This window comes from Lactuca virosa, chromosome 3 (assembly GCF_052849685.1).
Source record: "Lactuca virosa cultivar CGN04683 chromosome 3, Lactuca_virosa_CGN04683_v6, whole genome shotgun sequence".
Lineage (NCBI taxonomy): Eukaryota > Viridiplantae > Streptophyta > Magnoliopsida > Asterales > Asteraceae > Lactuca > Lactuca virosa.
The window spans coordinates 253,470,458-253,479,652 of NC_136428.1; the positions used below are offsets into that span (position 1 = coordinate 253,470,458).

The window sequence follows — 9,195 nt, forward strand, 5'->3', positions numbered from 1 at the left end:
TTCCTGTTGTTAGGTTAAGTGGGTGGGTTGGGTTCCCTAAAAAAAGCATTTTGCATCTGTTAAAGCTTCTCTTCTTTCAACAAATCTTCTTTTTTGATCAAACAACTTAAAGCATTCAAAGATACGCTTTTCATCACACATTTTATGCCCTTTCATGACACCCCCTCCCTCCCTCTCATATAATTGCATTGTACACTCTCCTTTACATAACCTACCTCCTTTAAATAACCTAGCTGACCCTTAACTTTTATGGTCTTCATCCCCTTAATTAAAGAAGCCCATAGGTGCACCTACACACCTATCAAAACATTTATGAGTGCAAACCTAAATATCAGTAGGTTTGCACCCTTTACCCAAAATCAGCAGTTTGCAATCACTACTGATTGTGGTGCAAATCTACTATCAGTATGTATGCCTGCACCTATTTAGAACTTGTGTGTAGTTTTGGTTTGTGTTTTTGACGATAATCATGATGCATGCATGTCCACAGTCCACAGAATATTCGGTGGACATGCATCCACTTAGAATTAGACACGTGGAATCTTGTTTGCGGTTTGCACAAATAAATGATAAGCGATGTGCATGGAAATCACTTTTGGTACATCCTTATAATATCAAATATTTATAAGACTATCATAAAATTAATGTAATTTCATTTTCATAAAGGCATAATCATAAGTAGAATATATAATAGGAAACAAAATGCCAAATTTGTTTGAATCTACTCTACCACCATTTTTTTTATTATACACTTTCTAATATTTATAAGAGAAATAAAAATCAAGGGTCAATTAAACGTTTACCAAATACGGATCAAATAATAGCCAATTGAATTTGTTGTGAGAGAAAGAGAAAGGTACGATAAATATAGTGGGTTTTGTAGAATTAAAAACAAATAAAATGACTGTCATATTGTCCTATATGGGCTTGTTAGTTTATTTTTTTTATTTCTTTCCCATCTTTATCCTTTTATTATTTATATAATTATTATTATTTTGTTTTTAACTTTTATGCGGTTTGATTTTGAATGTTTCAAGAAACAAATAGTACACTATTTTCTTAAAAGTAAACAAGATTCAAATTTTAAAGGTACCTTTTGTTTCTTTAGGTTGCATGCATGACTCTTGACTCGTACAAATACAATTTAATTACCTTCCCTTTAGTCAGTCTCTAATTTCTTACTTCACTTCACTTCCCTTCTCCTCTAAGTTAATGTGTTTCACTTTTACTTTTTGATTATTAAATAACAACAATCTAAATTTTGTATTTTTATTTTTAACTCACCAAACTTAAATATATGGTTAATTCCAAAAAGACTTTCCATTTTGACTCATTTTCTTTGAAAAGGAATACAAAAAATCCAATCAAAACCCAAATTCTAAAGTTACCTTTTGATTTAGCATTTTTAGATGGATATCAAGTTTCATTACATTTTTTGCTTATTTCAAAGTTGATATTCCACCATATCATCACTTTGAAAGAAAAGAATAAAGAGTTGTTTGGTAAATCAAGTTGAATGTCGAACTAAATGATTAAAACCTCTTAATGATTAAGGAAATATAAAATTGTTTATCGGCTCAGAAGCAAACATTAACACGGCTTTTGATTCGTTCAAAAGTTGAACTTGAATTAACTGTTGTACTGAATGCTAACCGATTCAGCGATAATGGTTCCATTCGGAGAATACCAAATAGCTCCTGAGTGTGTCATGTGTTTGAATTTTAATTGAAAAAAAAAATTGTTTTTTTTTCTCAAAAAAGATGTCAAAATGTAATGTTTTTTTTGAAATTAACCTAAAAATTATCTATCAAAACTTGTTCATAACCCTAGTTTTAAATTATCTAGCAACATGGTGAAGGAAATCAAGAGATTGCGGAAGGGTAATTTTTGTGAATTGAGTAGAGGGGAAAAGTAGAAAATGTTTTCTTTTTGGAGTTTGTCTTTTTTGACTTCTTTTGAGAGTGACCTTTATCATAAATGAACTTTAGGACTCAAGCACTATCTAATATCTATCTATACACATTCAGAAGCACGCTCGCTGAAGATCACCTTTGAGACAAAACCCATGGGTGCTTCACTTCACTTTTATGTTGTGTTTATTTCATGGCTTATGACGGAATTCAGATCTATGGATTTCTTTCAAATTCAAAATGTTTGATGGATTTGGAATTCAATTTCATATACTTCTTATCCAAAAATAGAAGAGTCATGTTATATGTATATTGAAATAAAACTGTATTGTGAGTTTATATGCTCATTCTATCTTAAAAATGGATAAGATAAATAAATTTTTTAATTATATAGTTTTACCATAGATAAAAGTATTCAAATTTAAATAAAAGTTCAAAATTTGTTTAGCTTTGCATTGATTTGTTTATAATAGCATCCTCCCATTTTTTTTCCTATTACAAAATTGTAACTTAATATATCTAACAAGAAAAAGTAATTGAAAGTACTATGTTAATTGGGTAAAGTGTTCTAAGTATAATGCCTTAATATAATTTTGTAATAAAATAAATGAATAACCAAGTATTCCTAATTTTTACTCTAGGTCCCCCAACTTATAACTATATTTCAATTTAGTCCTTCTATCCAATTTTAACCTATCTAAACCATTGATATTAACACAAACAATAATCACAAATTCACAATTCACAGCCAAGTTGATATAATCAAAAACAACGTACAAATGCAAGCAAGAATGTACCTCTATGGATTCAATCACATGTGGACTCTGTAGAAGACTTACACCTTGATGTGTAAAAAGCTGCAAAGAAAGCTCTAAAGAAACAGATTTAAAATTTTAAATATTAGCTTGAACATAAACACCAATGGAATTATATCATACAGTTATATTTGATAAACATCAAATGTATCAAAACAGATAGCAAAAATATAGAGTAGATAATTTACAATAACAAAAGCTTTTAGTATACAACAAACAGATATCACAAAGTTTTCATTCATGGCTTGGTTTGACCGAAATGGTAAAGTCAACACATCTCCCAACAGCTCAAACAATCGCATCCATGTCATGTGTGTTAAAAAGAAGTGGAAACTCATCATAATGTTGAGACAAACCTGGTTCTTGAGATATCTTACTCAACATTTCAGAAACTCGATACATTGACAATCTCACTTGAGGTTCAGAAGCAACACAATCACCTGCAATTTTAAGAACTTGAAGAATCTCATCATCATGACCTCTGCCAACAAGATTCTTGTCTATGGTGTCCTTGATTCGTCCTGAGCTCGAGTGTTTGTTCACCCAATCGACTAAATTACCTTTATACCCTTCTTCAGACGTAATGACTTCAAGGGGTTTCTGCCCTGTTGCTAATTCCATGAGGACAACACCAAAACCATAAGTATCACCTTTCTCAGATCCATACTCATTACACAAGTCATTCTCATTTGTTTGATCAGAAGATGAGGTTAGAAGTCTAGCCAATCCAAAATCCACAATTCTTGCATCATAATCTTCATCAAGGAATATAACATCAGAGGTGAAATTTTGAAGCAAAATTGCAGGGCGACAACCATGGTGAAGCCAAGCTAGACCTCTTGCTGCACTTGAAGCAATTCTAAACCTTGTAGGCCAATCTAACAAGCTCCCGTTTTTATGCAATGCTGATGATAAAGTTCCATTGGACATGTATTTGTAAACCAGGAGTTTCTCTTCTTCAACTATGCAGTAACCTAATAAAGGAGTTAGATTAGGGTGTCTAAGTTGACCTAATCTGTTCATCTCCAATCGGAATTGTCTCTCGTGAAGCTTACATGTGTTAAGCCTCTTGATTGCAAGTGCAGAGCCATCTGAGAGAATGGCTTTGTAAGTTGTTCCTGTTTTGGTTGATATTATCACATTCTCTCTACTGAAATTGTTTGTTGCAATCATCAAATCAACGACTTTAACCTTCACAAGTGGTTTTTGAAACAAAGAAACCTGAACAAGCCTGTAGGCTCTTAACCTATCAGCCCAGCTGTTGCTATCATCATCTCTATCAATACCATTCTTTCTCTTCCTCATTGATTTAGTAGAGCACCACCACCATAGCCCAAACCCTAACAGTAATGACCCCACTGCTCCAAGAACACCGGCTGCAATGATGATTACAAGGTTCTTTTTGCTAAGACTACCACACTTTGTAAGAGGCTTACCACAGAGTCCATTATTCCCATCAAAATTCGAGGAGTCAAAATTGGACAACCCCGGTGGAATAGAACCAGAAAGATCATTGTCGGCAACTGAAAACCTGTTCAACCTGCCTAAACTGGAGAACTGAACTGGTATACTACCAGACAACTTATTTCCCGAGAGAACGATACTGTTGAGAAACGAACAATTACCGAGACTCGCCGGAATTTCTCCGGTGAAGTCGTTGTTTGACAAATCTAAGCTAACCAAATAAGGCAACCAGGTACAAATTTCGCTAGGAATAGAGCCAGTAAGATTATTACCGGAGAGATCCAGGTTCTGTAAGCTCCGACAGAACTGTAAATCCGAAGGAACTGATCCGGCGAGTCCAGCGTCACGAAGTGTGAGCGTAATTACACGATTCTCCTGATCGTTCCAGCAAGTAACACCGAAGAAGCTGCAGATGAAACCTATAGTAGTGTTGGAAAAATTCCACGTAGAGAGCGTCGATCCTGGTTCGTGGGTCGATTTCTGAAGACCTCGCAAGCACTGGACATCATCCTCCGCGACGACCGACGACGACTCGATATGTAAGAAAAGCAGAAACGTGATTAACAACACGGTGGAGAGAATACCTCTGAAACAGTTCATTGAGCGAGCTAGGGTTTTGTGATCGGAATTTCAGAAAATTTCCGATAAATTATGGCGGAGGGAGGACGCTAGAAAAGCATTGATTGACTTATTGGGGCAGGAATTCTGCAATTTTGACTTGAAGGTCGTTTGATTGGCGGGTTTTAATCGATTCAACTCGGATTGGGGAGTAATCAAGTGTTTTACCAACCAGGTATGGATACGTTGAATTCCACGCGCTTTAAAATATCAGCCCTCGGAATGACTAATACCACTGGTCGTCGTTTCGGACCTTGATGATTATATTTGTTAAAACTTAAAATATAAATATACTACTATTTCTTTATAAATTGATTCATCTATTTGACATATATGTTTTACTGCAAAAGTGATGTGCAAAGGTGTTCGTAACTAATATAAATGAATTAAATTATTAAGTGAAAATATCTATGATGGTATATACATCATACTACATTATCAAAATAATTTATTTTAAAAAAAAAATAATTAATTAAATAATATTTTTTAATTAGTTAATGAAATAAAAATACAAGATTTTAATTAAAGTTCAAAATTACATTGCTTAAAAAAATCAAAAAAATACAAATAAAAACAAACATAGAAAAAAAATACCAAACATTGAAAAATAGAATTACATATTTCTATATTTTTATAGGATGTTTCACTTCACCGCAAAAAATATTACTAGGTCATTTCCTCATAATTTTGGGCTTTCATCTTCAACATTTTCAAATCATTCTTTTATTGTTTCCAAGTTGCGTTTCTTTATACTCTTTTTTGCTTCTTGAACTGAAAGTTGCCTTCTTCATTTTATTTCTTCCTACCAGCCGACGTAGGGGTTCTTCTGCTTCAAGGTCATCCAATTTGTCGTTGATGTCAATAAATGTTCGTCCGCCCGATTGTTATGAGTGGCTACGTGATTGGGATTTCCTCGAACGCTTCGAACCGGAAGAATCTGACTCTTTGAACCGTATGCTCTTGAGGTTGATGTAAATCTCGTTGAATTCGGTTATATTTAACCTCATAGCATCGTGTTGATGTAATTTAGTTGGTCGTCTAATAAGCACCTTGCTTCATTTGGTCATGAAAGATGTTTCAAACCGTTTCCCAAAATGTTTCTCCCGCTTATGTATTTCCTTTGATTGGGTCTTTACTAGCTGAAATCCAAGCTTTTGGCTAAATTGGTTTCTTCTTTTTTCATCTAATTTCTCGATCTTGTTGGAATGGGTTTAGGCTTTTTTTTTTTTGCCATTTTTCTTAGATTGTTTTGGTTGCTCGAATTGTGTTTCATGTACTTCAGCGGGAGAATCCAATGTCAATCGTGATTGCAAAAGTTGTGGTTACAGAAATTATGGGTGCACGAATATTGTTGGTATACTAAAGCGGGTGGTTGGAAATAATTTTATTGTGGAAAATGATGTTGGAAAAGTTGCTATTATGGGATAGGAGAGCTTTGGAGCAAGTTCATGAAACCACCTCGTGGTGAATGAAGAGTGTAGAACTCGTAAATCAATTCATGGTAATGTAAAAATAAAGAACAAAAATGTAAATAATTATGTTTAAGTTCAGATTGATCAGGAATGTAGTTTGGTTACAATTAATAGCTCAAATAACGAAAGTGTTACGAGCGTGTAAAAACCGATACTCTCTAACCAAACCTACAACACTAAATATAAACACAGCTAAAGTGGTATCGACTAACCACAAAAAGATACACGGGCTAAAACAAAGACGTGTATAAATAATGTCTTGTATGATAAAAATATATATCGAAGTAATGACACTTCATTACTTCTTCAAACTTCTTTTCAACTAGATAAGTAGACTCCGGGTATACAATCTATACTTCGACACTCTTCACAACTTCGACAACTCTACAATCTCCCCCTCTGTGAAGTGTTAATAATATCCTAAGTCACTTTTAAATTAGGCACAATGTTGAGAAGGACTTTCCGAACTTCCAAATACCATGTAATCAAATCATGCATCTCCTTTTTATCATTTTCTAAGTTGAGAATGTATGTGTAAATTTGGACCAATGGATTTTGAAGATGGGAAGTTGGAAACGTCGCTATATAACCCACATAAAAGAAAATTTTCTTGTAAGTACCTTTAACCTGTTGGATTAATGTCTAAGTCCATAACTATATTTGGTATGTACTTGACCCGACCCGGCATGGTCCATTTGGGTTGCACTTCACCGACACAATTTATATGGATAGTCTTTTGAGAATAGTATATTTATGATTTATATTAATATATTATAAGTTCTAATATATTAATATGGAATCATATTATTTAATTAGTATTGATCAAGAATTAATTTAGAATTAATTAAGTGATCAAAAAGAACTAATTAAATATGGACTCTTATATATATGGAATGGGCCAAGTTCATTTAGGTTGGGCTAAGCTTTCATGGATGGTCCATGGAGCTTTTAACCCATGGATCCTATGTAAATGAAAGGTCATGGGTATTAGGGTTTACATGGATGTAACCCTAATCCTCCATAATATATAAAGGGGTCCTTGGCTCACAAAATTGGCACAAGTGTGTGAAAATAAGAGTGGGCCGATTTTAGTGTGCATACATATTCTCTCAAGTTCTTCCAAGGTGTTTTGGTGATTTGTGATTCCATTTGAGGCTTCCACACTATTGGGGCTAAGCTCTTAAAGCTTGAAGACATCAAGCTACATCAAAAGGTATGTCATCTAACTAGAACTTTGTAGTATACGAAATTGGTGAATCGTCATTCACCTACCTTCAAATATTTTATAGCTTGGATTACGGCATCCCTCTTCCAAGTTATAAAATAGTTTGTTGGGTCCTAGCCTTAATATATCATATTGGGTGTTATATTAAGGACTTAAATCAACTTTACGTGAATTTCTCCCATTGTTGATGTCTGGTTTAGACAACAATGATCTTCCCAAACCAAGCTTTCCTAATGAATATGACTTCCCGAGTTTGGCTCATGGAAGTCATACTTCTCTTCCTCCACATCCTCCAATTATTCTCCCTAACCCACAAGTTCAAGGTCACTCAAGCCCTAATGGCAAGCAAGGTCTATGTGTGATCACATCTTAGAGATGAAGTCACATATTGACAAGCCGAGAGAGTTGGGTGTCAAAGTCTTGAGAAAGTTGGATGTTCAATCACTTTCTAAGTCACATAGTGAGTTCCTTTGGGACTACTATGAAACAAACTATGACATGAACCTTAATGATCATATCTATTTGCGTGGTGCTTCTGAATCAGCAATGATTTGGAACGATAGTAAAGCAAATTTGATTAGAAGATCAACTTCCCAAAAAACTTTATGGACAGTGACAATGGTAACACTGGAAATCCAGAAAAAGCATTCTCTTCCCAATGGAAAGGGATTGACCATAGTCAACCCGGTTGACCAAATGGTAAAGAGAAAGGCTAAGTCTGAGATAGTCCCATTACCAAAGGGTCCATATGTTTATTTTGCCAAAGGAATGGGCGTTAATTGCAAAGCTGCCAAATTTACCTAAGGATGTTAAAATCAATAAGTTTGACTCTACATCAGGTAGAGCCCATTATCTAACTCTGTTAAGTTCTATTCTGAGATCCTCATTACATGATGTGACTGGGTCACATGTTGATGTTTTAAGAATCAAAGAATAGAGAGAAATCTTAAAGGAAGTATATGCTGATTCTGATCGCGAAGGTGGATTTCGATCGCATCAGAATTTTGAGCAGTTGCTTAAGAAGTTATGATATATTGCTAAGGAATAGATAACAACAATTTTCCATGTGGATTGTAAGGATAAGTTTTTCCGCAAAGTTTTAAAATAAAAGAAAATTGTTTAATTTTGTTTATTTGAAGTATCCTTACAATGGCATTTGTGGAAAATTGTTGCTTATATGATTCCACTGACAGCAATATTGGAAAATGGATTTGATTCTTTCATTTGTGGTAGTGTATAAATTTACCAAATCAGGAAAGTTCCTCATCACCCAAGTTTCAATTGGACCGAAACTTAGAATCATGCAAGTTGAATAGTATGATGAATGAGAATTTTCAAGCATTGGAAAATCAAGACTAATTGCTTGTTCACATGGATGTGTGAGTCAAGTGAAGGACTAAAGGGATCGAGTACACATTCTTGTGCATTGGTCATGTCCACCACAAAGCTCGTTAAGACTATTTGATTTACTAAAGTTTAGTAAATATGGTTATACTTACAAGTTTAAGTATAATTCTGAAACATTGGAAAAGTCTCAATGTATGGCAGAACGAATGGGAAGAATCAAATTAGGCAGAAAGATAAAAGTTTCTCAAATCTGAAAAGATGGGAGAGTACTTTAGTATCATGTTTGTGATCATCTTAATGATTTAGAAATCATATCACAATTAGTCCTCTAAAGGTCATCTTAG

The 9,195-nt window shown here is 34.1% G+C and overlaps 1 pseudogene; it reads right to left on the reverse strand.

Moving 5' to 3' along the window:
• Positions 1–2,832: 2,832 nt before the first annotated feature.
• On the reverse strand, positions 2,833–5,005 carry LOC145167130 (inactive LRR receptor-like serine/threonine-protein kinase BIR2 pseudogene; annotated as a pseudogene).
• Positions 5,006–9,195: the final 4,190 nt, after the last annotated feature.